The sequence below is a fragment of the Lepisosteus oculatus genome, unplaced genomic scaffold (assembly GCF_040954835.1).
Source record: "Lepisosteus oculatus isolate fLepOcu1 unplaced genomic scaffold, fLepOcu1.hap2 HAP2_SCAFFOLD_63, whole genome shotgun sequence".
Taxonomy (NCBI): Eukaryota; Metazoa; Chordata; class Actinopteri; order Semionotiformes; family Lepisosteidae; genus Lepisosteus; species Lepisosteus oculatus.
The window spans coordinates 275,542-302,608 of record NW_027168182.1 but is presented as its reverse complement, the minus strand read 5'-3'; the positions used below and the strand labels follow the sequence as shown (position 1 = coordinate 302,608).

General features: G+C 49.3%; 9 non-coding genes and 1 pseudogene across 9 annotated transcripts; 5 read left to right on the top strand and 5 right to left on the bottom strand.

The window, feature by feature from the left end:
- Positions 1-832: 832 nt before the first annotated feature.
- On the bottom strand, positions 833-905 carry trnar-ccu (transfer RNA arginine (anticodon CCU)). Its single transcript has one exon. It is a non-coding gene; the product is annotated as a tRNA-Arg (tRNA).
- Positions 906-2,247: 1,342 nt separating this feature from the next.
- trnas-uga (transfer RNA serine (anticodon UGA)) lies at positions 2,248-2,329 on the top strand. Its single transcript has one exon. It is a non-coding gene; the product is annotated as a tRNA-Ser (tRNA).
- A 1,695-nt stretch (positions 2,330-4,024) lies between these two features.
- Positions 4,025-4,095, top strand: trnag-gcc (transfer RNA glycine (anticodon GCC)). Its single transcript has one exon. It is a non-coding gene; the product is annotated as a tRNA-Gly (tRNA).
- Positions 4,096-9,535: 5,440 nt separating this feature from the next.
- LOC138232382 (U4 spliceosomal RNA) lies at positions 9,536-9,677 on the bottom strand. The gene has a single exon (XR_011187113.1). It is a non-coding gene; the product is annotated as a U4 spliceosomal RNA (small nuclear RNA).
- A 3,175-nt stretch (positions 9,678-12,852) lies between these two features.
- LOC138232333 (5S ribosomal RNA) lies at positions 12,853-12,971 on the top strand. Its single transcript, XR_011187066.1, has one exon. It is a non-coding gene; the product is annotated as a 5S ribosomal RNA (ribosomal RNA).
- A 636-nt stretch (positions 12,972-13,607) lies between these two features.
- LOC138232482 (U1 spliceosomal RNA) lies at positions 13,608-13,771 on the bottom strand. Its single transcript, XR_011187206.1, has one exon. It is a non-coding gene; the product is annotated as a U1 spliceosomal RNA (small nuclear RNA).
- Positions 13,772-15,546: 1,775 nt separating this feature from the next.
- On the top strand, positions 15,547-15,665 carry LOC138232322 (5S ribosomal RNA). The gene has a single exon (XR_011187056.1). It is a non-coding gene; the product is annotated as a 5S ribosomal RNA (ribosomal RNA).
- Positions 15,666-16,301: 636 nt separating this feature from the next.
- LOC138232320 (U1 spliceosomal RNA) lies at positions 16,302-16,469 on the bottom strand. Its single transcript, XR_011187055.1, has one exon. It is a non-coding gene; the product is annotated as a U1 spliceosomal RNA (small nuclear RNA).
- A 2,125-nt stretch (positions 16,470-18,594) lies between these two features.
- LOC138232491 (5S ribosomal RNA) lies at positions 18,595-18,713 on the top strand. The gene has a single exon (XR_011187215.1). It is a non-coding gene; the product is annotated as a 5S ribosomal RNA (ribosomal RNA).
- A 637-nt stretch (positions 18,714-19,350) lies between these two features.
- On the bottom strand, positions 19,351-19,486 carry LOC138232321 (U1 spliceosomal RNA; annotated as a pseudogene).
- Positions 19,487-27,067: the final 7,581 nt, after the last annotated feature.

Sequence of the window (27,067 nt, the reverse complement as noted above, 5' to 3'; positions counted from 1 at the left end):
AAAAGTTGAACTTGTTGGTAAATGTGCACAGCCTTATGTTTGGAGATAACAAAACACTGCATACCAACTCCAAAACCTCATCCCACCTGGGAAGCATGGCGGAGGCTGTACGGCTTGCAATCATCGAGGGACCGATGAATTCCAAGATGTATCAGGAAAATCTACAGCAGAATGTCAGGGTGTCTGCCTGTGATCTAAAACTCGAAAGACGCTGGGTCATGCAGCATGACAAAAACAAAGGAGTACATCAACAACAGAGTGGCTGAAACAGAAGAAATTCCGTATTTTGGGATGGCCAAGTAAGAGTCCTGACCCCAATCCCATTGAAGTACTGTGGCGTGATCTGAAGCAGGCCGTTCAGCGCAAGACATCCCAAAAATATACATGACTGAAACAGTTTTTCATAGAGGAATAGGCCAAAATACCTCCTAACCGCTGCTCAGGTCTGACCAGCCGCTACAGAAAGTAGGGGTTGAGGTTTTTGTCATAAAGGAGGTTCCACTAGCTCCTTAATATAAGGGTTCACGTACTTTTTCCATCAATGACCTTGATTGTTTAAACCATTTGGTCAATAAAGAAACAGCAATGTCAAATGTTGGGCGTGTGTTGTTTGTTAAATCAGACTCTCTTTATTGATTATTATGACTTAGATAAAGATAAGATCACATGTTAGGAGCCATTCATGCAGAAATCCACATCATTCCGAAGGGCTGTTTACAAAAGTTTTTCTCCCAACTGTATGTGAGAGAAAAGCAGAGACGCTCACTGAGTAAGGTGGGGTTGCAGCTTTGCAAATCACAAGGACATTTGTACGCTCAAAATGGGACAGGAGCACCCCAGATGGGACTCGAACCCACAATCCCTGGCTTAGGACGCCAGTGCCTTATCCATTAGGCCACTGGGGCACACTGGGGAAAGTTAGGCAGCAGAAGGTTTACTGTGACCTGAGAAGGACCGGCATCCAATCACGGTGGTACACACACACACGTTCTCACTCATCTGAGCTACACGGCTACCAAGATGATCTCAGGTGCGCCGAGCTGGTACGGAACATATTGAACTGATCGACGGCGAATTGTCTCTCAGACAGGCTTTTCACCTCTGAGCTCCCTGACTGACAGTGATCAGCTAGGTAGTGAAACAGTCAGCTGCTTCTAAGCCTTAAACAGCTGCATCGCGGCGCTTCCACAGAGAGATGATTTGAAAGCCAAACATCGCCCATTGGGAACACCTTACTATCACTAGTTTAAGAGACTCTTAAGGTCTTGCAGAGGTGCCTGTCTAATAGCATGCGCTTTGCAAGCTATAGGTGTTTAGGCTGAGGCAGAATGCCTGTTAACAAAATGTTTTTCTAAAGGGGCCTCGCACTCTTTTCCAAGCAATGGTCACCATCCCCACCGAGTGTCACAATGTAGTCATGTCCTAGGACGTCACCTGTTAGTCTCCATTTGTCTGCCACCAACACTTTAGGTTACGGGGTCACAACCGCACCCCGGAGACCAGAGGAGCCGTTGGCGTTCTGGCGGCGCAGATTGGGCTGAAGGTGGGGCGCTTGAATCTCGCTGTTGGAGGCCGTCTGAAACTGACCCAAGCCTTTCCCTTGAATTAAATGTAAATAAGAAATGAACCCAAGATGCACATGGAATTAATCACGTGTTTCCTTTGAGCCGTTTCAGAGACTGCTCCAGAGTTTACCTTGCACAGATGCGCAAAGATTAATGATGGGGGTGCACGCTTCCAGGCGTCTTACAACTGTAGGGACTGATTAGAGACAATTCGTAGCTTGTGCTCATTTCCCTCTATTCCCCGTGTTGCAGTGGTAGGATGACGTAAATTCCTGCTTCGACACTTAACGGGATTATAATCAAGTGCAGGAGCTGAGGGCTTTTGTTTTGTTTCGTTTTCTATGGCGTTCGTAAGCGCGCAAATCAAAGGCAATTCCTGCGTCTAACACGAATGTAAATGCTTTTGAAAGTGCAGTGTGGTGCAGCTTGTAAAATCCTTGTCCACATTTGTGGTTTGTTGATGTTTTTTCTGTCTGCCAAAGTTGCATTTTGACATCCGGACGGGGAGACTTTATCATTTGAACGTGAAGCCAGCCTTAAACCCTCTGAGGCGTGTCTGTCTGCCGGCATGTATCTTGTGAAAGGTTTTTTTTTTAACAGAGAGCGACTTTAAAAAGGTTTCCGCAGCCACCTCGCACTCCGTGTTAGATTATAGGAGGAATGCGGCGGCGGCGAGCTCGCTGTAGTCGTGGCCGAGTAGTTAAGGCGATGGATTTGAAATCCATTGGGGACTCCCCGCTCAGGTTCGAATCCTGCCGACTACGGCGTCTGCCGCACGTCACCTTGTGCCTGTGCGGCAAAGGCGAAGTGCTGCTTCTCCTTTCCTGGTACTATAAAAATGCTACATCGCTTGGTCCTGCTTCCATGGAAAGCAGTTCTTCAGGTAATTCTACTCTCTTACCAAAGCTGTTAGGTTCCTTTCCGTGGTGAGATGGGTTGTCATGCAATGCTGCCACATAGTGCCGACAGACAAGTGTGTTGCGGGAGAAGAGAAAAGTGTTTGAAGATTTAAGAGTGTCTTAGGTGGAGCCAAAATCAAGTGTCACAAATGCAAGTGGGAAGATTTCCAATGTTTAATATGGTCAAAATAAGCGGAAGTTACCAGCTGGTCCGGCACAGTCTGCCATGCTTTTGTCATATACTGTAAAGTGGTGTGGAACTGGGTGTCGAACTGGAGCCTCACCATTTGCATATGTGAGGCTCCAGTTATACATCGAGTGTCACATTAAATGACAAAAATGAAGAGAGTTAAAGCACCTGGAGAGGTTTTCTTACAACTTTTGAGCTGACACAGTTTTGGAAAATGTTTCCTTCACGGTGCACTGAACAACATAGGCAGCCAAGAGTCTCCAAAACAAAACAGAATGGACAGATAGGAGAAAATTCCCACTCGTCCTGAAGTTCCCAAAATCCAGCACTGAGCGTAAACAAAGTGTCTAAGTAGCGTGGGAATGCTAACCCTAACCCTAGCTGGAGTTTGAGCAATCCGGCACTGAGCGTAAGAAGATGAGTCAAAGTAACGTCTAATCGGATTAGTTTCCTTAGAGCTGGTTCAGAGTTTGCTCAAGAGTTTACCTTTCACAGATGCGCAAAGAAGAATGTTGGGGGTGCACGCTTCAAGGTGCCTTACAGCTGTAGGGAGTGATTCGAGACGATTCGTGGCGTGTGCTCGTTCCCATATACCGTACGACCCGGGGTGCAGTGCTAGGATGACGTACAATACCGCTTGGGCACGTAACGGGGTTATATGCAAGTGCAGGACGTGAGGGTTTTCGTTTGTTCGTTTTGTTTTGCTCTGCTTTGCTTTGTTTTGCTTTCCATCGCGTTGGTAAGAGCGTAAATAAAAAGGCGATTCCTGTGTCTACCACTAATGTAAGAGCTATTTCAAGTGCGACGTGGTGCGGCTTTTCAAATGCTTGTGGGCATTTCTCTGTTGTTGATTCTTTTTTTGTGTGTAACAAAGTGGCATTTTCATGTCCGGACGGGGAGACTTTATCATTCCGACATGAAGCCACCCTTAAGTCCTCTGAGGCGTGTCTGTCTGCAAGGCTTGTATTTTGGAAATGTTTTTTTGAAACGGAGAACGACTTTGAAATAGGCTTCCGCCGGCGCCTCGCGATCCAGGTAAGATTGTAGCAAGAACGCAGCGGCAGTGGGGCTTGCTGTAGTCGTGGCTGAGTGGTTAAGGCAATGGACTAGAAATCCATTGGGGTCTCCCCGCACAGGTTCCAATCCTGCCGACTACGTTGTCCGCTTTCAGTCGGTGTGTTTCGGCACAAGCAAAGAAGCGTGCCTCTTTGCTGTTCCTGGTGGTTTTAAAACGCCCAATCGCTTGTACCCGCTGCCTTAGAAATAAGTTCTTCAGCATCCGCAAATGGCATTTTGCAGCTGGAAGCAGATGTCGACGCGTTTTGCACAGAGCACCAAAAAAGCGTCTTTTTTGAAGGCCCAGGCACTGAGCATTGGTGGTTCAGTGGTAGAATTCTCGCCTGCCACGCGGGAGGCTCGGGTTCGATTCCCGGCCAATGCAGTGGCTTTTGCAGCGAGCGGCTCCATCACTTGCATCCCCTTGCAACTCGCAACTGAAAACCCACTGAAGCTAAGCAGGTGTGAGCCAGGTCAGTACCTGGATGAGGATGAGCTACAGGGAAAAACAAAGCTTCCAGCTGGAAGCGGTGTTAATGGTGCCGGCGGGGGGGCGCTCACCCTGAGGTCTGTGCGGGTCCCAATGCCCCAGTATAGTGACGGAGATGCTGTGTTGTAAAAGGGCGCTGTCTTTTGGATGAGATGTAAAACCGAGGTCACAGCGCTCTGTGGTCATTCAAAATGACCACCAAAACCTTTGACAAAAGCTCTTGGTAATTGATCGTCTTCAATAATGCTTCTCCTTTAGGTACATTTTAAATCAGCTGAAAAATTCTGTGAAATGGGGGGCACTTCAGGCCAGTGTAGGATTTGGGTTACAAGAACCATGAAACTGCACGAGAAAGCCCGTACACTGATTACACGGCTTTCTATTCAAAGGAGGACAAAAGAAATTCCCTGAGTTTGATTTTTTGCAGCACAGAGAGGAGCACTGTCGTGAGGCTGGTTAGCTCAGTTGGTTAGAGTGTGGTGCTAATAACGCCAAGGTCGTGGGTTTGAGCCCTGTATGGGCCAGGTCTAGGTCCAGGTCCCTGTTTGTGAAATAGGCAAATGACTGTCTCAGGGGCCCATTCCTCATTCTCAAGACACATGTATGCAGTATGTACACTGTGCATTGAGCAATAGGGACTGAATACACCACAGGTAAGGTTAGAAGTCATTCTGAGGTGCCACATGTGAGGGATACAGCTAGGCATCCGAAATGTAGGGTTTGAGACCCTTCAGGAGTACTGCATCCTTTGAGACAGACCCGTGCATGTTAAACAAATGATCATTTCTTTCGGCATTAGGGACTAAATATACTAAACATATGATGCTAAAATGTTATTTTCACATATATTAATGTAATAAATGATTGCTTATGCTTTAGAAACAAATCTAATTAAAATAAAAGCTTAAGTTTTGTATTTATCTTGTACCATAGAACATGATTTTCTTTGTATTTCAAGCCCACAAAGTGTCCAAATGACGCACTACATGATATAAGGAAGATTATCACATGCATATCGGTATTATCTTTCTTATGAAAATGCATTCCTTTCATTACCTTTTACTTTTTAAAATGAACTCAAATTGAGTATAATGTAATAATTTAAGTAGAATAGATTCTAATAATATAATGATCCAGTGTTTTGCACTACTTCACTGCTTCACTGCTCTATGCCATCTGGAAATAAATCCTCAGACTGCTTACTGCCCTGGGCATGTACCAATAAATTAAAGGAGCACATCTGTTTATCACTGCGTTGAAGCAGGAGACACACAGTCTCTGCAAACACATCCTAGATACAGTGTTCCAGCACCTTTGACCTCATCCAGAACATATCATTTCTTGAAAGGGATTGCTGTCCGAATGCACATCTGAATCCCAAGCAGAATCTCTAGTAAAATACGATCATTTGTGAAACAGGCAAATGACTGTCTCAGGGGCCCATTCCTCATTGTCAGACACATGTATGGAATGCTTTCACCGTGCATTGAGCAATAGGGATTAAAAACACCGCAGGTAAGGTTAGATGTCATGTTCTATGATCATTTCTTTCAGCATTAGGGACTAAATATACTAAACGTATGATGCTGATGTTATTTTTACATATATTAATGTAATAAATGATTGCTTATGCTTTATAAACAAATCTAATTAAAATAAAAGCTTAAGTTTTGTATTTATCTTGTACCATAGAACATGATTTGCTTTGTATTTCAAGCCCACAAAGTGTCCAAATGTTCTATGATCATTTCTTTCAGCATTAGGGACTAAATATACCAAACGTATGATGCTAAAATCCTGAAAAAAGGATGTGCTCCATCTCGTCAGTAGATTGGATTCCAAAACTGATTTGGGTCAATATACATTACCTTTGAAATTAAAGTACAGTCTACTGTAGGGAACCATCAACTTAGAAAGCATTGGCCTTCCCTGGGGGTCAGGTAGGTGCAAAAGATAAACCTTTATCCTATCTTTATCTTAAGATAAGTGGCCAAGCAGTATTTTTCCAAGTTTCACCAAGCACATCATGTTGCCATAGTAGACAAAGTTCTATAAAATGTTAAATAACTTTTAAAAAAAGCATCTTGGTCTTACAGTACTGTACAAGGTGAATTAAACTGTCCCTGGTAATAAAAAGTAATTAGAAGCATCTCAGAAAGTTTATCTCTAGAAACATTAGCTGTTTTATATCATGTAATTTAGTGTGATGTTGTCAGAATTCAAGGACATTATCACACACAGAAATTGGTTCAGTTAAATCTAAAAAACACAGCTAAACATGGGTTTAAATGTAACAGAAGTCTTACCTCTTGTCAAAAGATTTAATTCAAGAAGCGATGTAATAAATGATTGCTTATGCTTTATAAAGAAATCTAATTAAAATAAAAGCTTAAGTTTTGTATTTATCTTGTACCATAGAACATGATTTTCTTTGTATTTGAAGCCCACAAAGTGTCCAAATGATGCACTACATGATATAAGGAAGATTATCACATGCATATCGGTATTATCTTTCTTATGAAAATGCATTCCTTTCATTACCTTTTACTTTTTAAAATGAACTCAAATTGTGTATAATGTAATAATTTAAGTAGAATAGATTCAGGTAGGAAATATAGAGTCATGATGTTTATGGCTGACATCATTTCACATGGGTGAATTTTAAGCTAAGAAATAAAAACATTTACAATGAAGATACCATTGCTTAATTTTAAATGCCTTTAAAAAATAAATACCTCCTGAGAATAATTTGCCACTCCCAGATCCTTGGTAAGGTACTGTTTGAATCCAATCAGGAGAGGAGCATCCAGGGAGTGCTTTCTATAGAGTCCAGCTTGGGCCACTCTCTTCCAGCCTGCTGATACTTTTTAACTACTCAGGGCCTGTAAGGATATAAAACACTGGTTTAAACATTTTATACCTATAAGACAAATTAGAATTTTAGTAAAAAATAGATACATCTGAAAAATAAAAAGTCTTACTGCTGATAGAGTTCTTCAGAGCTCACATCTTCCCCTTCCTTATCCGCTTCTGTTTCAGTTTCTAGAGCAGCCTCTGGCATCTCTTCCTCCTGGACTGCGGCCTCTTGCTCAGGGCCGCTGGAATGCAGGTAGATTCTTTTCAACATGCTTTTACATAATATGTTGTAACAATGATTTCAAAAAGAAACTACAGAAGCCTTACAGATTAAAAATATCTCACCTTGCCAATGTGTCTTCAGGCTTCCCATGTACAAAAAGGCCCAAGGACTCTAGCAGTCTTACAACCACTATCCTGTTTGCCTCACCAGACACGATCTCTATTCTGTGGCAATCCACGATGACCCCGTTCTTCAGGTGATTCATCATGTCCTCCCTCGCCTGTTGAGAGGCCATCCTGATGTTTTCTGCCGTGGCGTGCTTCATACACGCCCTCTTCAAGTGAGCAGGAAGCTGATCAAGAGTATTCAGGCACATCTTGCACACCAGGGGAATCCTCGCGGGTTTCCTTTGAAAATAAATAATACCATCTGTGTATAGAAACAAGCTAAGACTGATTTCTTAAATTATCCTTAATTTTCTCTCTCATAGTTTGAGCATAATGATTTTATTGCATTTATATAAGAATTGCTCATTGCTCCTAAATAAATAATGGTTTCATAAAAAAGTGAACACTTGGTCTCAGTCACAGACTTTCCAATAGAAGCCATTGTGGAGTTCAGCAACTGCAGGTCCTAGAAGTGGGGAAGGAATTTTAAAAGAGAAATTGAATTACAATACAGAAGGAATGGCTGAGGGATCACTGAAATATATATATACAAATTCCAAAGACTGAGTCCATATAGAAACAACTACCTTTCATTTTCAGTATAAGAAAAAAAAACATTATCTTCCAAAGCATCATAAAATTGTCCCTTCTTCCAGACTCTACTTCTCTCTTGTAGTAGTATAGCAGACCTTTCCAGGTGAGCAGATCACAGAGTCCGAAATGAGCTTCCTCCATCAAGCAAAGTACCTGAACATGACTCTGTCTTCATAAAAGCGCCCCTGTAATAAAGAAATTAAATCCGAAATCAAGAGGGCAGTTGCCTACTGAAATACAAGAAGTCATCAATTTTAACCTAGCAACACATTAAAGGCTGCATCTATACAAGTACGATTCTAGAAATGCTCACCAGATTACGTTTTAAGAAGGAACTGCGCCTCAGGTTCAGCCGAGATCTTAACTCGGATGGCAGGATTCAGAGTCCGGAGTGCGGACTGATGGCGCACGGAGAGTCCATATACTGTGGATCCCTCAGTGATCTTCCGCGTATTCAAACCGCCAGCGTGTGACTCCCCTGTCCCCGTGACCTCATTGCTCTGCTCTCTCCTCTGTGCAGCTGAGCCCGACTCACGGTAAAATGGAAAAAAATATGCCCTCGACGTGAGATTTATTCTGGAGCGAGCCAGTGTTGCGCATAGCTGCCTTCAAAGCAGTTAACCCAGGTTCGATTCCCGGCCAACGCAGTTACGAATGTTTTCAAATGCTGTCATGAGCCTTGGATTGTGACTAGCAAAGCGAAGCCTTTTGAAAGAGCTAAAGCACTGCAAAACGGAATTGAAGGAGAATCTTACAGGGGATTCTGAGCAGTGTCTGCATACATGCAGTCAGATAAAGGTGCTGAAAGCTTGAGCTACTCTCAATGTCATGCTGCCCTTCCCCGGAGTAAATCTGTTACATTGAAAGAATGCTTCTGGCAGGTTCAAAAAGAGACCCTTGTTAATTGGAGAAATCAATGATTTCGAATGAATTCTGTATGCGTTAAAAGACAGCTATACACAGAAAACATGCAGGACACTGCTCATGATGTTTCCCGAGCAGAAACACAGTGCGTTTTTCCAAGCCATTTGACAAAGCCCACCCACTGAAAACTGCAGCAGATCGTGTAAAGACGTTCAACTTTGTAACTACTGCACGCACAGGAAGCAGAATAAATTCCTCTTTTCAAACTGTCAAAGGTTTGCTTTGCGAACGCTGCAGGACATCGCACAACCTCTTTTGAACGGGGACAAACGATTTCTTATGGGGCGCAGTAAGTACAGACGTTTAAAATGCTCCACTCATGCCGACGATGCAGCATGAAGAAGCGCAACCTAACGTTTGACAGACAAAAGCCAGGCGCCGCTACGAGCAATATGAAATCATACTGACAAGCACACGGCGTTTCGCGCTGACACAAAAGTAATCTCGACAGACGCTGTTCTCTGCATAAAGCTGAAAGAGCTAAAGAGCGTTTCTGTTGGCACGTAACAAGTTCGTTTCTTTCTACCATGATATCACCGTGACCAAATCTGTCTTTAAACACCTTGCTCAGTCTCTGACGAGACTGTCAAAAATTGCTTTCGCCGATTGTATTGCAAACCGGCGGAAGCGGGGTATTGGGAAAAGTTTTCAACTAGCAATAATCACGCCTCGGCTAACCCTCACAGGCTACGATACTGCCACTGCGCAAAGCTGACGGTTGCCAGGCAACCGCGGGGATCCTATGGAAATCGTTATCGATCGTGTCATGGCATGTCGTTGCTATAACGCTTCATATTTGTCGTCTTGTTCTTCTTCTAGCTTGAGGTTTTGAAGAATTTCATGACAGACAAGGGCTCCGTTGGGAACAAAGGGCGTTGTGAGAAAACCGTTGCTTATTTTCAGCAGCAGAAATACAACCCTTTAAATACAAGATGACAGAACAATGACGAAGGGCATGCCGGGAGGAACTCATGCACTACAGAGGAAAGGGGGCGGGCACGTACAGTTCACATTCAAGCCACAAGTACTCCTCTTGGATGTTGCACAAACAAATCCTAACGTCTTGAAAGCATTGCAGCATGTTTGTGTCCCACTTCCCGTGGCTGCGGGACGACTGACACGAACGGACAAACACAATCTGTGGCGTTTAGCGTGACATAGTCTTGCAGGCATCGTGCTGTCTCACTGCAATATTATACCGCTGGAGGAAACAGTCCATCTGGCCATGAAACTCATTTGAACGTCTAGCTACAGCAACTAACAATATCATGATTTATTCAGGATGTGTGGAATCAGCACGTCCCGGAGACAGGTTCCGAAATCGTGAGCATTCTCTGGTGGTAGGGGCGTTCAAGATGGCGCTCAGGTGGGAGGTAAAGTTTAGTGGTTGGGGAGTTTTTTTGAGTTTTTCATGACCTGAATGTTAATTTTTGCTTTTTTTGACTACAGAAAAATAAGGACTTAACACTAGTTGTTTAAACTTCAGTTATAATTGAAAGAAAAAAAAACGATTTTTTTTTAGGTTTAAAAAGTCCGATATGAGTAACACTGGGAAAAGAAAAGAGAGTGCTGGGTCTTCGAAGGAGAACTCTAAGATACCTCAATCGTATATGTATAGCACTACAAGAAAATCGATGGCAACTAAAGGGAAAAGTGAAGCAGCTGCAGGGGCAGCAAGAGGGCGGAGGCGCCGCGCGCCCGGCCGAAGTGTTGGACCGGTGCGCTTTACGTGCTGAAATAAACACGCGACAGCCCCGAAATGTTTCCAGAGTGCTGTGCACTGAAGACTTGCCTGGTGCTCCTCCGTGCAGATTCTTTGTCCTCCTCCAGTGCGGGACGAGCTGCGTCGGGGCTCCGGCGTGTCGCACCTCACCTCACCTCGCACTGCCCCCTCCTTGAATGTCTGCCGCTGGGCATGCCCCGCTCTCCTCCGCCTTATCTTATCGCGTGTGAGCACCGACAATGGCCACAATGCCGGGGAATGGCACCTGTAAAGTGTTAATTGGGGCACAGGAACAGACCGTCTCGTCTCGGGGCCTAGCCTCCTTCTTGATCAAGGTATCTCCCCTGCCAGGTAAGTATGAGTTAAACAGGCCCCTGCAAGCGGCCCGCACCCACAGCACAAATCGCGCAGCCTAGGCCACCTCCTCGCCCCGCACGCCACCGCCTCCTGCTGGGCCCACTCTTTCACACACTCACACGCCACACTAACACTCAAAAGTGTGGGAAAAACGAGAAAACGAGCGCGCCGTTTCCTACACATCTGCAGTCGCCGTTGCGCATTCGCAGCATGTCCCGGGATGCAATTCGGCCTCATTTGCATAACTCCAGACCGGCAGATCGCCACTCAAGCTCGCGACGTGCGCCTGCCACACACCGAACAAACCTTTTCAGCAATTTCCAAAAAACGGGCCTGCTCGCCTGCCCACAAGGCTCCGTCTCTTACCTGCTCTTCAGAGCCTGCTGCCTTCTGTGCTTTTCTCTCGGCACCGCTAAAGCGCACACAACTCCTGCAGCGGGAGGGGGGGAGAAAGTTCCCGCGCTCCGCCGCAGGGAAGGCTCGCTCCGTGCGCACACGTCCTTTCGATGCCAGTCCAACAAGTGCTCCGCATTAGCTGCGTCGGGGCTCCGGCGTGTCGCACCTCACCTCACCTCGCACTGCCCCCTCCTTGAATGTCTGCCGCTGGGCATGCCCCGCTCTCCTCCGCCTTATCTTATCGCGTGTGAGCACCGACAATGGCCACAATGCCGGGGAATGGCACCTGTAAAGTGTTAATTGGGGCACAGGAACAGCCCGTCTCGTCTCGGGGGGGCCGGCTTCAGAGACAATACAGCAAACACAGCGGGGCGGGGGAAGAAGACGACACCACACATGCGGGTACATTCAGCTCCGGCGGGAACGAGACATTTGTCGGTCTTTTCAAGTGCCGAGAGCCGAGCAATCCTTCACTTGTATCGTTTCTCCCCGGTGACTAGATCTGGCCCTGCGACTCTCGACTGGGCTCACCCCCGGGGCAGCCCAGCAGGTGTGAGCCTGGCCGGCACCTGGATGGGAGATTCCACCCCGGAAAAGCTCCGGTTGCTGCTGCTCCTGCAAGAGGTGTGACTGGGACCAGTAGGGAGCGCTCACCCTGCGGGCTGTGTGGCTCTCTTACGCCCCAGCCTCCTGATGGCGACACTCTGCTGCACAAACAGGCGCCGTCCTTCGGGGGAGGCGTCAAACCGAGGTCCCGACCCTCCTTGGCCATTAGGAATCCCAGGGCGTCTCTCAAAAAGAGACGCCGTGGGTGTCCCTCTGGTGTTAGTGCTCCCCTTTACCCATCAGTCGGGGTCTCCTCCTAATCCCCGTCTCACCTGTAACAATCAATGACGAGGCCCCCCTGTCCGTGAGATTTAGTACTCGCGCAAGAGACCGGGGGCAGAGCGCGAACGCGGTCCCCCGCCCCCCACAAAGTGCGCGCTCCGGGTTCCCTCTCGGGGCCCTGCAACACAGCGGAAGGGCAGCGAGAAGGAGCCTCTTGCTCTGACGCCGCAAGGCCACAAGAGGGCGGAGGCGCCGCGCGCCCGGCCGACGTGTTGGACCGGTGCGCTTTACGTGCTGAAATAAACACGCGAAAGCCCCGAAATGTTTCCAGAGTGCTGTACACTGGAGGTTTTTGTCTGGTGAAGACTTGCCTGGTGCTCCTCCGTGCAGATTGTTTGTCCTCCTCCAGTGCGGGACGAGCCAACACAAGGGAGCGCATTCGCCAACATCCAGGCACGCAATGCGATTTGGAAAGCAGCTCCTTTCCAAAGAGTGGCACACGAACGATCCTTCAGTCCCGCTCGGGGAGCACGGAACCCCCGCCACACACAGCTTCAAGTAGCGAGTCAGGCGCCGGGGTTTTTGCTTACGGCCACACCACCCTGAACACGCCCGATCTCGTCTGATCTCGGAAGCTAAGCAGCGTCGGGCCTGGTTAGTACTTGGATGGGAGACTGCCTGGGAATACCAGGTGCTGTAAGCTTTCGCTCTCCCGGCCAGCAGGGGTCGCCGTTGGTGCCGTAGGCTTTGGGAGGAAAACCTGCAGGATGGAAAGGTGATCTATAGCCTCATCTCTAGAGATGTTTTGTTGCTGTGGCATGTGTGTGACCCATATTCAAAAAAAAAAACCCGTCTGTAAAACGAATATCGAAGCTGCCTCTAAATCTGCAAATGAAGATGAGTCGATAAACCACTCGTTTTTCGTATAACTAGACATATATTCATTTGTTACCGATTTCATTCATTGAGCACGGATACAATAGAGGTACAGCCATTCACTGTTTGACATGTCTGCACTGGTACAGAACCGAGCAATCAGAAAATGGGTGAAACTGTCTTTAGACTCAGCATACAGTACCGAGGCCCCCCATGACCAAATAAAGGCTAACCTCGATAATCAGCCTAAAGAACGCAGACTACAGCAAAACGACTGACTTTGAAAAGGGAATGAACGTCCGGAAGGAGTAGTGGAACTAGCTTGAGATGCTTCTCCGGACCCCTAACTAAAAGCCAGCGAGAACCAGCAGCGGCGTCCACTCCTGTCGAACCGGGATCCTTCCGCAGCCACGCAGCTCGTGGTGTCCTAACCCTCCCGTATCTGATTTTGGACCAAGCACATCAGGGGAGAGCGCGAACGCAGTCCCCCACTACCAGAAATTATGCAGTCGAGATTCCCACATTTGGGGAATTCGCAGGGGTCAGCACAGCCGGAGTGCAATGGCCGAGCCTCGCCCTGGGTGAACCTCCTTCTTGATCAAGGTATCTCCCCTGCCAGGTAAGTATGAGTTAAACAGGCCCCTGCAAGCGGCCCGCACCCACAGCACAAATCGCGCAGCCTTGGCCACCTCCTCGCCCCGCACGCCACCGCCTCCTGCTGGGCCCACTCTTTCACACACTCACACGCCACACTAACACTCAAAAGTGTGGGAAAAACGAGAAAACGAGCGCGCCGTTTCCTACACATCTGCAGTCGCCGTTGCGCATTCGCAGCATGTCCCGGGATGCAATTCTGCCTCGTTTGCATAACTCCAGACCGGCAGATCGCCACGCAAGCTCGCGACGTGCGCCTGCCACACACCGAACAAACCTTTTCAGCAATTTCCAAAAAACGGGCCTGCTCGCCTGCCCACAAGGCTCCGTCTCTTACCTCCTCTCCAGAGCCTGCTGCCTTCTGTGCTTTTCTCTCGGCACCGCTGCAGTGCACACAACTCCTGCAGCGGGAGGGGGGGAGAAAGTTCCCGCGCTCCGCCGCAGGGAAGGCTCGCTCCGTGCGCACACGTCCTTTCGATGCCAGTCCAACAAGTGCTCCGCATTAGCTGCGTCGGGGCTCCGGCGTGTCGCACCTCACCTCACCTCGCACTGCCCCCTCCTTGAATGTCTGCCGCTGGGCATGCCCCGCTCTCCTCCGCCTTATCTTATCGCGTGTGAGCACCGACAATGGCCACAATGCCGGGGAATGGCACCTGTAAAGTGTTAATTGGGGCACAGGAACAGCCCGTCTCGTCTCGGGGGGGCCGGCTTCAGAGACAATACAGCAAACACAGCGGGGCGGGGGAAGAAGACGACACCACACATGCGGGTACATTCAGCTCCGGCGGGAACGAGACATTTGTCGGTCTTTTCAAGTGCCGAGAGCCGAGCAATCCTTCACTTGTATCGTTTCTCCCCGGTGACTAGATCTGGCCCTGCGACTCTCGACTGGGCTCACCCCCGGGGCAGCCCAGCAGGTGTGAGCCTGGCCGGCACCCGGATGGGAGATTCCACCCCGGAAAAGCTCCGGTTGCTGCTGCTCCTGCAAGAGGTGTGACTGGGACCAGTAGGGAGCGCTCACCCTGCGGGCTGTGTGGCTCTCTTACGCCCCAGCCTCCTGATGGCGACACTCTGCTGCACAAACAGAGGTCAAACCGAGGTCCCGAGCCTCCTTGGCCATTAGGAAACCCCAGGGCGTCTCTCAAAAAGAGACGCCGGGGGTGTCCCTCTGGTGTTAGTGCTCCCCTTTACCCATCAGTCGGGGTCTCCTCCTAATCCCCGTCTCACCTGTAACAATCAATGACGAGGCCCCCCTGTCCGTGAGATTTAGTACTCGCGCAAGAGACCGGGGGCAGAGCGCGAACGCGGTCCCCCGCCCCCCACAAAGTGCGCGCTCTGGGTCCTGCAACACAGCGGAAGGGCAGCGAGAAGGAGCCTCTTGCTCTGACGCCGCAAGGCCACAAGAGGGCGGAGGCGCCGCGCACGCGGCCGACGTGTTGGACCGGTGCGCTTTACGTGCTGAAATAAACACGCGAAAGCCCCGAAATGTTTCCAGAGTGCTGTGCACTGGAGGTTTTTGTCTGGTGAAGACTTGCCTGGTGCTCCTCCGTGCAGATTGTTTGTCCTCCTCCAGTGCGGGGCGAGCCAACACAAGGGAGCGCATTCGCCAACATCCAGGCACGCAATGCGATTTGGAAAGCAGCTCCTTTCCAAAGAGTTGCACACGAACGATCCTTCAGTCCCGCTCGGGGGGCACGGAACCCCCGCCACACACAGCTTCAAGTAGCGAGTCAGTCGCCGGGGCTTTCGCTTACGGCCACACCACCCTGAACACGCCCGATCTCGTCTGATCTCGGAAGCTAAGCAGCGTCGGGCCTGGTTAGTACTTGGATGGGAGACTGCCTGGGAATACCAGGTGCTGTAAGCTTTTGCTCTCCCGGCCAGCAGGGGTCGCCGTTGGTGCCGTAGGCTTTGGGAGGAAAACCTGCAGGATGGAAAGGTGATCTATAGCCTCATCTCTAGAGACGTTTTGTTGCTGTGGCATGTGTGTGACCCATATTCAAAAAAAAAAACCCGTCTGTAAAACGAATATCGAAGCTGCCTCTAAATCTGCAAATGAAGATGAGTCGATAAACCACTCGTTTTTCGTATAACTAGACATATATTCGTTTGTTACCGATTTCATTCATTGAGCACGGATACAATAGAGGTACAGCCATTCACTGTTTGACATGTCTGCACTGGTACAGAACCGAGCAATCAGAAAACGGGTGAAACTGTCTTTAGACTCAGCATACAGTACCGAGGCCCCCCATGACCAAATAAAGGCTAACCTCGATAATCAGCCTAAAGAACGCAGACTACAGCAAAACGACTGACTTTGAAAAGGGAATGAACGTCCGGAAGGAGTAGTGGAACTAGCTTGAGATGCTTCTCCGGACCCCTAACTAAAAGCCAGCGAGAACCAGCAGCGGCGTCCACTCCTGTCGAACCGGGATCCTTCCGCAGCCACGCAGCTCGTGGTGTCCTAACCCTCCCGTATCTGATTTTGGACCAAGCACATCAGGGGAGAGCGCGAACGCAGTCCCCCACTTCTAGAAATTATGCAGTCGAGATTCCCACATTTGGGGAATTCGCAGGGGTTAACACAGCCGGAGTGCAATGGCCGAGCCTCGCCCTGGGTGAACCTTTTTTTTTTTTTATATAAGTTAAATCAACCTACAGTACATATCCACTACTATTTATACTATTTCTTTATTAGCCCTATACAATTTCTTACATTAGGAATGCGTCTTTTCGCATACCCCAGCTTTTATCTCCAGGGAGACACAGACACAGAGACAGAGACAGGGAGAGAAGCTTGGGGTCAGAGTGCAGGGTCTGCCATTGTATGGCACCCCTGGAGCAGTTGGGGTTAAGGGCCTTGCTCAGGGGCCCAACGGAGTAGGATTCCTCTGCCAGCCACGGGATTTGAACCGGCAACTTTCCGGTCATAGGTGCAGATCCTTAGCCACAGAGCCACCGCTTCGCCCTGGGTGAACCTCCTTTTTGATCAAGGTATCTCCCCTGCCAGGTAAGTATGAGTTAAACAGGCCCCTGCAAGCGGCCCGCACCCACAGCACAAATCGCGCAGCCTAGGCCACCTCCTCGCCCCGCACGCCACCGCCTCCTGCTGGGCCCACTCTTTCACACACTCACACGCCACACTAACACTCAAAAGTGTGGGCAAAACGAGAAAACGAGCGCGCCGTTTCCTACACATCTGCAGTCGCCGTTGCGCATTCGCAGCATGTCCCGGGATGCAATTCGGCCTCATTTGCATAACTCCAGACCGGCAGATCGCCACTCAAGCTCGCGACGTGCGCCTGCCACACACCGAACAAACCTTTTCAGCAATTTCCAAAAAACGGGCCTGCTCGCCTGCCCACAAGGCTCCGTCTCTTACCTGCTCTTCAGAGCCTGCTGCCTTCTGTGCTTTTCTCTCGGCACCGCTGCAGCGCACACAACTCCTGCAGCGGGAGGGGGGGAGAAAGTTCCCGCGCTCCGCCGCAGGGAAGGCTCGCTCCGTGCGCACACGTCCTTTCGATGCCAGTCCAACAAGTGCTCCGCATTAGCTGCGTCGGGGCTCCGGCGTGTCGCACCTCACCTCACCTCGCACTGCCCCCTCCTTGAATGTCTGCCGCTGGGCATGCCCCGCTCTCCTCCGCCTTATCTTATCGCGTGTGAGCACCGACAATGGCCACAATGCCGGGGAATGGCACCTGTAAAGTGTTAATTGGGGCACAGGAACAGCCCGTCTCGTCTCGGGGGGGCCGGCTTCAGAGACAATACAGCAAACACAGCGGGGCGGGGGAAGAAGACGACACCACACATGCGGGTACATTCAGCTCCGGCGGGAACGAGACATTTGTCGGTCTTTTCAAGTGCCGAGAGCCGAGCAATCCTTCACTTGTATCGTTTCTCCCCGGTGACTAGATCTGGCCCTGCGACTCTCGACTGGGCTCACCCCCGGGGCAGCCCAGCAGGTGTGAGCCTGGCCGGCACCCGGATGGGAGATTCCACCCCGGAAAAGCTCCGGTTGCTGCTGCTCCTGCAAGAGGTGTGACTGGGACCAGTAGGGAGCGCTCACCCTGCGGGCTGTGTGGCTCTCTTACGCCCCAGCCTCCTGATGGCGACACTCTGCTGCACAAACAGAGGTCAAACCGAGGTCCCGAGCCTCCTTGGCCATTAGGAAACCCCAGGGCGTCTCTCAAAAAGAGACGCCGGGGGTGTCCCTCTGGTGTTAGTGCTCCCCTTTACCCATCAGTCGGGGTCTCCTCCTAATCCCCGTCTCACCTGTAACAATCAATGACGAGGCCCCCCTGTCCGTGAGATTTAGTACTCGCGCAAGAGACCGGGGGCAGAGCGCGAACGCGGTCCCCCGCCCCCCACAAAGTGCGCGCTCTGGGTCCTGCAACACAGCGGAAGGGCAGCGAGAAGGAGCCTCTTGCTCTGACGCCGCAAGGCCACAAGAGGGCGGAGGCGCCGCGCACGCGGCCGACGTGTTGGACCGGTGCGCTTTACGTGCTGAAATAAACACGCGAAAGCCCCGAAATGTTTCCAGAGTGCTGTGCACTGGAGGTTTTTGTCTGGTGAAGACTTGCCTGGTGCTCCTCCGTGCAGATTGTTTGTCCTCCTCCAGTGCGGGACGAGCCAACACAAGGGAGCGCATTCGCCAACATCCAGGCACGCAATGCGATTTGGAAAGCAGCTCCTTTCCAAAGAGTTGCACACGAACGATCCTTCAGTCCCGCTCGGGGGGCACGGAACCCCCGCCACACACAGCTTCAAGTAGCGAGTCAGTCGCCGGGGCTTTCGCTTACGGCCACACCACCCTGAACACGCCCGATCTCGTCTGATCTCGGAAGCTAAGCAGCGTCGGGCCTGGTTAGTACTTGGATGGGAGACTGCCTGGGAATACCAGGTGCTGTAAGCTTTTGCTCTCCCGGCCAGCAGGGGTCGCCGTTGGTGCCGTAGGCTTTGGGAGGAAAACCTGCAGGATGGAAAGGTGATCTATAGCCTCATCTCTAGAGACGTTTTGTTGCTGTGGCATGTGTGTGACCCATATTCAAAAAAAAAAAACCCGTCTGTAAAACGAATATCGAAGCTGCCTCTAAATCTGCAAATGAAGATGAGTCGATAAACCACTCGTTTTTCGTATAACTAGACATATATTCATTTGTTACCGATTTCATTCATTGAGCACGGATACAATAGAGGTACAGCCATTCACTGTTTGACATGTCTGCACTGGTACAGAACCGAGCAATCAGAAAACGGGTGAAACTGTCTTTAGACTCAGCATACAGTACCGAGGCCCCCCATGACCAAATAAAGGCTAACCTCGATAATCAGCCTAAAGAACGCAGACTACAGCAAAACGACTGACTTTGAAAAGGGAATGAACGTCCGGAAGGAGTAGTGGAACTAGCTTGAGATGCTTCTCCGGACCCCTAACTAAAAGCCAGCGAGAACCAGCAGCGGCGTCCACTCCTGTCGAACCGGGATCCTTCCGCAGCCACGCAGCTCGTGGTGTCCTAACCCTCCCGTATCTGATTTTGGTCCAAGCACATCAGGGGAGAGCGCGAACGCAGTCCCCCACTACCAGAAATTATGCAGTCGAGATTCCCTCATTTGGGGAATTCGCAGGGGTCAGCACAGCCGGAGTGCAATGGCCGAGCCTCGCCCTGGGTGAACCGATTCGATTTTTAAGAACTTTATTTTCTTTTCACAAAAAAATACAGGAAATCACAAATCAGAAAGCTTTACATTAATATACATACTTAAAACAGTATATATGATCACATCTCATTACATTTTGACACGGAACCAGTTACATAGCAACAATTTCTTTTTTTCTGGTGCAAATCACATTCTTTACTTAAACATGATAATGTTTTTCACAGTTTCTTGAGATACTGTCCAATGCCCTCTATTTCCCACAGATTTTCTGCTTCCTCCCTCCCTTCTCTCCACAGATCTCTGAGGTAATAGTTCTCTCGGGTGATGAACAGGGCCAGGCTACCTGCTGCCTTGACTGGGACCTCGATGCCTTTGAACAGCCCCATGTTCCTCACTCTCCACAGGGCGTCTTTCCCACTGTTCACCATGGCCCAGATCCTGTCAAACACGTCAGGAGGAAGCTTGACAGGAGAGATGCCGTATCTAACGAAAGCAGCGGTCAGGGTAAATTGGGGCGAGAGAGCCTGCAACCAATCTTCAAACTGGGCCCAGAAGGCCTTAGCAAAAAAGCAGGACCACAGGAGATGGGTCACAGTCTCCTCCTCGCCGCAGCCCACCCTAACGCAGCGAGGGCTGGGGGTGAGGCCCCTACGGTACAAGAAAGTTCGTACCGGTAAGCACTGGTGGACGACACTCCAGGCTAAATCTCTGTGAATGTTGCACAGAAATTTAGAGGATGTGTGTTTCCACACCTTCCTTGTTTGGGCTGATGTTAAAATGCCCACAGGGGTCTGCCTATTGTTCTGGGGTGCTACGAAATCTTCCAGTTTTTGGAGGCTGACATCTCGGAGGGGAATATGGCCAATTGGGTGAGATCTTAGAAAACTTTTAACTGTCCCATAAATTGCAGGGCATGTGTCAGAGAGTGGGACGTCCAGCTTGGGTCTGACACCCCACACTCTGAACACCTCCCTACCTACCCAGAGCCTGGAAAAATAAGTCCAGGTACGCGCTGCAGGTGCTGTTGCAAAGCCTCTCAGCACAGAGGCCAGGAAAATGCACAGCAGCTTCGTAGCAATATCTGGGACAGACTTCCCCCCTGAGGGTAGCGGCCTGTACATTATTTCCCTTCTGAGTCTTTCCTGCTTCCCACCCCATAGAAATTGAAACATCAATCTCCTCAGCACCGCCGCAACACGGTGTGGGATTGGGAAGGTAGAAGCCAGAAAATTCAAGACAGGCAAGAGCTCGGCTTTGATGACCAGCACCTTCCCTGTCATGGTGAGGTCTCGGTCCTTCCATTGCATCAGTTTTTTGTTTAAGATTGGCAATTTGTTCTGCCAATTTACTGTTCCCATCTCTTCTCCAAAATACACCCCCAGGACCTTAATTCTCTTCTCTTGCAGCCTGAGATCATGTCCTTCTTTTGGCTCCCTCCAGTTCTGATAAAAAATCTCACTCTTAGATGTGTTAATTTTTGCGGAGGAAGCCAAAGAGAACCGATCACAGCACTGCAGAGCTCTGCTAATTGAGGCATTGTCAGAGAGGAGCAGGGTGACGTCATCCATGTATAGAGATGTCTTTACCTCTCCTCCCCCACTTCCAGGCACTGGTATCCCATTAATGGCCTGATCCTGGCGCAAGGCACAGGCTAAGGGCTCCATAGCCAAAACGAATAACAAGGGGGATAATGGGCAGCCCTGCCTCACCCCTGAACAGACTTCAAAGGTGCGTGATCTATTGCCATTAACCATGACTCTGCTGTTGCTACCTGTGTACAGCAGGTTAATCCACTTTCTCATGATGGGGCCAAACTTCATGTGCTCAAGTACCGATGTTAAGTACTGCCGGTTTAGGCGGTCAAAGGCCTTTTCTAGGTCTACACCTAAAATGCACAGAGGGAGGGAGCGATCCTCAGAGTACAGACAGACATCCCTCAACAAGGCCAGGTTGTCGCTCATCAGGCGTCCTGCTATCCCACAAGTCTGTTCTTTCCCTACCAGTGAGGCCACTACATTTTGTAGGCGCAGGAAAAGGGCTTTGGACAGGATCTTAGTGTCCACGCCTAACAGGCTGAGGGGTCTCCAGTTCTTTATGTCATTTTTTGCTCCTTTCTTAAACAAGAGAGAGATAGTGCCTTCTCTTAAGGAGTCAGGCAGCAATTCTGTCTTGTAGCTTTCCTCGAATAGGAGCAGTAGCGGATCCTGAAGCAGATCCCAAAAGGTGCAATAAAATTCTTTAGGGAGCCCGTCAGCACCCGGAGTTTTCCCCTTCTGTAAGCTCTCCATAGCCTGTCTCAGCTCTTCTACTGTCAAATCCCTCTCAAGTACTTCCCTATCTTCTTCACTCAAAATGTTTTCTAGCTTTGAGGTAAAAAAATGAATATCTTCATCCTTTACCTCTGTAGAGCTGTACAGTCTTGAGTAGAAGGCCTCGGTGCAGGAGAGGATAGCACTCGGCTCTGTTCTCTCTCGTCCCTCCTCATCAACTACACTTTCCATGACAGTCTTGGAGCCTACCACTTTCCTGAAAAAGAAGCGAGTACACTTCTCATTTTCTTCCAAGAACTGCACTCTGCTTCTTAACAGCACTCCTCGACTACTTTCTTCGGCTATGCTCCGGATGTCCTTTTTTAAAAGGGCGATATCCTCGAGCACATCGAAGCCACTGTGCAGCATCGTGTAGAGACGCTGCAGCTGCCTCTGTTTCCTGGCTAGCACTCCTCTCCGTCTGGCAGCAGCCTTCCTTCCCTCAGCCATGAAAAAGGCCTTTGTCCTCACCTTCACCTCCTCCCACCACTCTCCTACTGACCCGTACAGACACTGCAAGGACAGCCACTGTGATAGTTTCTCCTTGTAGCGGGATACTACCCCCTCGTTCTCTAGCAGCTTTGTGTTGAGTTTCCAGAGGCCTGGGCCAAAGACAGTCCCGCCCTGGAGTTCCACTCTACACCCTAAAGCCTGATGATCTGAGAAGAAGACAGGCTGAAGAGTGACCCCAACAACTTTCACTCTCTCTGAGACAAAGCAATAGTCAATTCTGGAGCTGCTATTCCTCCCTGACCATGTATATCCTGCTGTTGTGGGATATATACATCTATATGTGTCTGAGAGTTTAAAGTCTTGAACTAAGTTTTGCAGGGCCAGTGAGCTGGAATCCAATTTTATCGGCGAGCTAGACTGCCTGTCTGTGTGCTCTAAGATACAATTAAAATCCCCTCCCACTATCACGTCTGTGCTGCATAACAATAGGGGGGAGAGTGCCTTGAGTAGCTCCACCCTTCCTCCTACGTCAGTAGGGCAATACACATTGATTAGCCGCAGGTTAACGGTCCCCCATTCCACATCCACACACAGCAACCTGCCATCTATGACCCTCTGAATACTTTTCAATTTGAATGCCCATCCTTTGAAAAGAATGGCCACGCCAGAGGCTCTGTTGTTATTGTCCCCTGACCAAACAGAAGGCCCTTTATCCCACCTATCTCCAAAACTTTTATACCTCTCTTGATAGGCTAAAGCGCACTCCTGCAACATCAACACATCTCCCTCTCTCTGCTGGAGGTAATCAAAGACAGACTGGCATTTAACTCTGTCATTGATACCTCTTGTGTTAAGAGAAATTATGTTAAGAGCCATATTACATAAGAAAGTGGAACCAGTCTTTACAAAACACATTTCTCTTCGGTCTCACCTGTTACCTTTTTCTTTTTCTTTTTCTTCTTACCAATTTCCTGCCAGCCATCCTCTGAATGAGCCTTCATCAGGGTGGCAGCAGTAAAAGCGTTCACAGAGTCCATTTCAAGGAAGGGGGTAGAGGGAGGGGTGGAGAGGTTCCAGCTGTCCCCATCGCCATGCTCTCCTTCCTCCTCGCTCGGGGAGAAAACAGAGTCATTTTTTCTTTTCCTCAAGTCCAGCTCCTGGGAGCACTGAGGGGAAAGGGGTGCAGCCGATGCACCAGTCTCCTCTTCCCCCTCACCCACCAGCTGCTGCAGATCCTCCGTGATGGACTGGATGGAGGAGAGGAGGGCATCTGTAGCACTTGCAGAGTCTGAGAAAAGCAGCTCCGCTGAATCCTGGGTATCCTCGCTGGACCCGCTCCACCGGGGGGCCCCACACTGGCCCTCGTTCTGAGGAGCAGGAGTGGGGGAGGGGTCCTCGCTGTTCTCGGGGGTTTTCAAACCCTCGTGCTTGTCTGGTGCAGTCTGCGGTTGTGGGGGCGTAGTGGATTTCTCTTCCACCAGCCCCGGAGCCACAGCAGGACTGATCCTGGCTGGAGGCTGAGAGTCTTTGTCCAACAAGGGTTCTTTGTTTGACTTGTTGTTTGCTTTGGATTTTCGGGCCGGTTTGGCTGAAACAAGCACTGCCTCATCCTTTCTCATTTTGAGTTTATTGGCGTAGGCGTGAGGGCAGTTCTTAAAAACGTGTCCTTCCGAGCCACATAAATTGCACTTTGGCAGCATTGAACAGTCAGAGGCTAAATGTCCCTGTTTGCCACAGGTCTTGCAGCATTTCACAGTGCAGGACGATGCCAGGTGTCCCACAGCACCACAGCGCCGACACACCTTTGGTTGTCCCACATAAAACACATAGCCATTGCAGGCGCCCAGCCGGATTGTAGAGGGCAGGTGCCTTAAGCCTCCATTTACGCTGTCCGGTAGCAAGCGAACCTCGAATTTCCTTGCTCCTGTTTTTATACCATCAACATCTCTAACCTCAGTTCCATGGTGGACGGTGCAGTACTGGTTAAGCCAGGTGTGAATGTCCTCCGTCTTTGCCAGTTCCGAGAACATAACAACATGCACCGTTTTCCTCTCTCTCTGTGTCAGAGGCTGCAAGTTGATCTTCTCAAGTGCAGGAACTTTGCCTCTTTTTGCCTCAAACACATCCACGCATTGTTCAAACAGAGGATAGGTAGCAAATACAACCTCAAATGCTTTCTGACCTGGGAGAGCGAAGATGAAATCCAAGTGCCGAGGTTCAAAGCCAAGTTCCTTCTGCAACACTTTTCTGCTGAACTGCATACGATCCATGAAGAGGTCATCCAAGAGCTCAAAACGTACAGCATTCTTGCGGGATCCAAAGGTTGCCATTTCAAAAACCGCAAATCGAACACTGCTTCCAACAAAAGGAAACCAATCCAACTACTCAACCGATTTCGATTTTTAAGATCTTTATTTTCTTTTCACAAAAAATTACAGGAAATCACAAATCAGAAAGCTTTACATTAATATACATACTTAAAACAGTATATATGATCACATCTCATTACATTTTGACACGGTAACAGTTACATAGCAACAATTTTCTTTTTTTCTGGTGCAAATCACATTCTTTATTTAAACATGATAATGTTTTTCACAGTTTCTTGAGATACTGTCCAATTCCCTCTATTTCCCACAGATTTTCTGCTTCCTCCCTCCCTTCTCTCCACAGATCTCTGAGGTAATAGTTCTCTCGGGTGATGAACAGGGCCAGGCTACCTGCTGCCTTGACTGGGACCTCGATGCCTTTGAACAGCCCCATGTTCCTCACTCTCCACAGGGCGTCTTTCCCACTGTTCACCACGGCCCAGATCCTGTCAAACACGTCAGGAGGAAGTTTGACAGGAGAGATGCCGTATATGATGAAAGCAGCGGTCAGGGTAAATTGGGGCGAGAGAGCCTGCAACCAATCTTCAAACTGTGCCCAGAAGGCCTTAGCAAAAAAGCAGGACCACAGGAGATGGGTCACAGTCTCCTCCTCGCCGCAGCCCACCCTAACGCAGCGAGGGCTGGGGGTGAGGCCCCTACGGTACAAGAAAGTTCGTGCCGGTAAGCACTGGTGGACGACACTCCAGGCTAAATCTCTGTGAATGTTGCACAGAAATTTAGAGGATGTGTGTTTCCACACCTTCCTTGTTTGGGCTGATGTTAAAATGCCCACAGGGGTCTGCCTATTGTTCTGGGGTGCTACGAAATCTTCCAGTTTTTGGACGCTGACATCTCGGAGGGGAATATGGCCAATTGGGTGAGATCTTAGAAAACTTTTAACTGTCCCATAAATTGCAGGGCATGTGTCAGAGAGTGGGACGTCCAGCTTGGGTCTGACACCCCACACTCTGAACACCTCCCTACCTACCCAGAGCCTGGAAAAATAAGTCCAGGTACGCGCTGCAGGTGCTGTTGCAAAGCCTCTCAGCACAGAGGCCAGGAAAATGCACAGCAGCTTCGTAGCAATATCTGGGACAGACTTCCCCCCTGAGGGTAGTGGCCTGTACATTATTTCCCTTCTGAGTCTTTCCTGCTTCCCACCCCATAGAAATTGAAACATCAATCTCCTCAGCACCGCCGCAACACGGTGTGGGATTGGGAAGGTAGAAGCCAGAAAATTCAAGACAGGCAAGAGCTCGGCTTTGATGACCAGCACCTTCCCTGTCATGGTGAGGTCTCGGTCCTTCCATTGCATCAGTTTTTTGTTTAAGATTGGCAATTTGTTCTGCCAATTTACTGTTCCCATCTCTTCTCCAAAATACACCCCCAGGACCTTAATTCTCTTCTCTTGCAGCCTGAGATCATGTCCTTCTTTTGGCTCCCTCCAGTTCTGATAAAAAATCTCACTCTTAGATGTGTTAATTTTTGCGGAGGAAGCCAAAGAGAACCGATCACAGCACTGCAGAGCTCTGCTAATTGAGGCATTGTCAGAGAGGAGCAGGGTGACGTCATCCATGTATAGAGATGTCTTTACCTCTCCTCCCCCACTTCCAGGCACTGGTATCCCATTAATGGCCTGATCCTGGCGCAAGGCACAGGCTAAGGGCTCCATAGCCAAAACGAATAACAAGGGGGATAATGGGCAGCCCTGCCTCACCCCTGAACAGACTTCAAAGGTGCGTGATCTATTGCCATTAACCATGACTCTGCTGTTGCTACCTGTGTACAGCAGGTTAATCCACTTTCTCATGATGGGGCCAAACTTCATGTGCTCAAGTACCGATGTTAAGTACTGCCGGTTTAGGCGGTCAAAGGCCTTTTCTAGGTCTACACCTAAAATGCACAGAGGGAGGGAGCGATCCTCAGAGTACAGACAGACATCCCTCAACAAGGCCAGGTTGTCGCTCATCAGGCGTCCTGCTATCCCACAAGTCTGTTCTTTCCCTACCAGTGAGGCCACTACATTTTGAAGGCGCAGGAAAAGGGCTTTGGACAGGATCTTAGTGTCCACGCCTAACAGGCTGAGGGGTCTCCAGTTCTTTATGTCATTTTTTGCTCCTTTCTTAAACAAGAGAGAGATAGTGCCTTCTCTTAAGGAGTCAGGCAGCAATTCTGTCTTGTAGCTTTCCTCGAATAGGAGCAGTAGCGGATCCTGAAGCAGATCCCAAAAGGTGCAATAAAATTCTTTAGGGAGCCCGTCAGCACCCGGAGTTTTCCCCTTCTGTAAGCTCTCCATAGCCTGTCTCAGCTCTTCTACTGTCAAATCCCTCTCAAGTACTTCCCTATCTTCTTCACTCAAAATGTTTTCTAGCTTTGAGGTAAAAAAATGAATATCTTCATCCTTTACCTCTGTAGAGCTGTACAGTCTTGAGTAGAAGGCCTCGGTGCAGGAGAGGATAGCACTCGGCTCTGTTCTC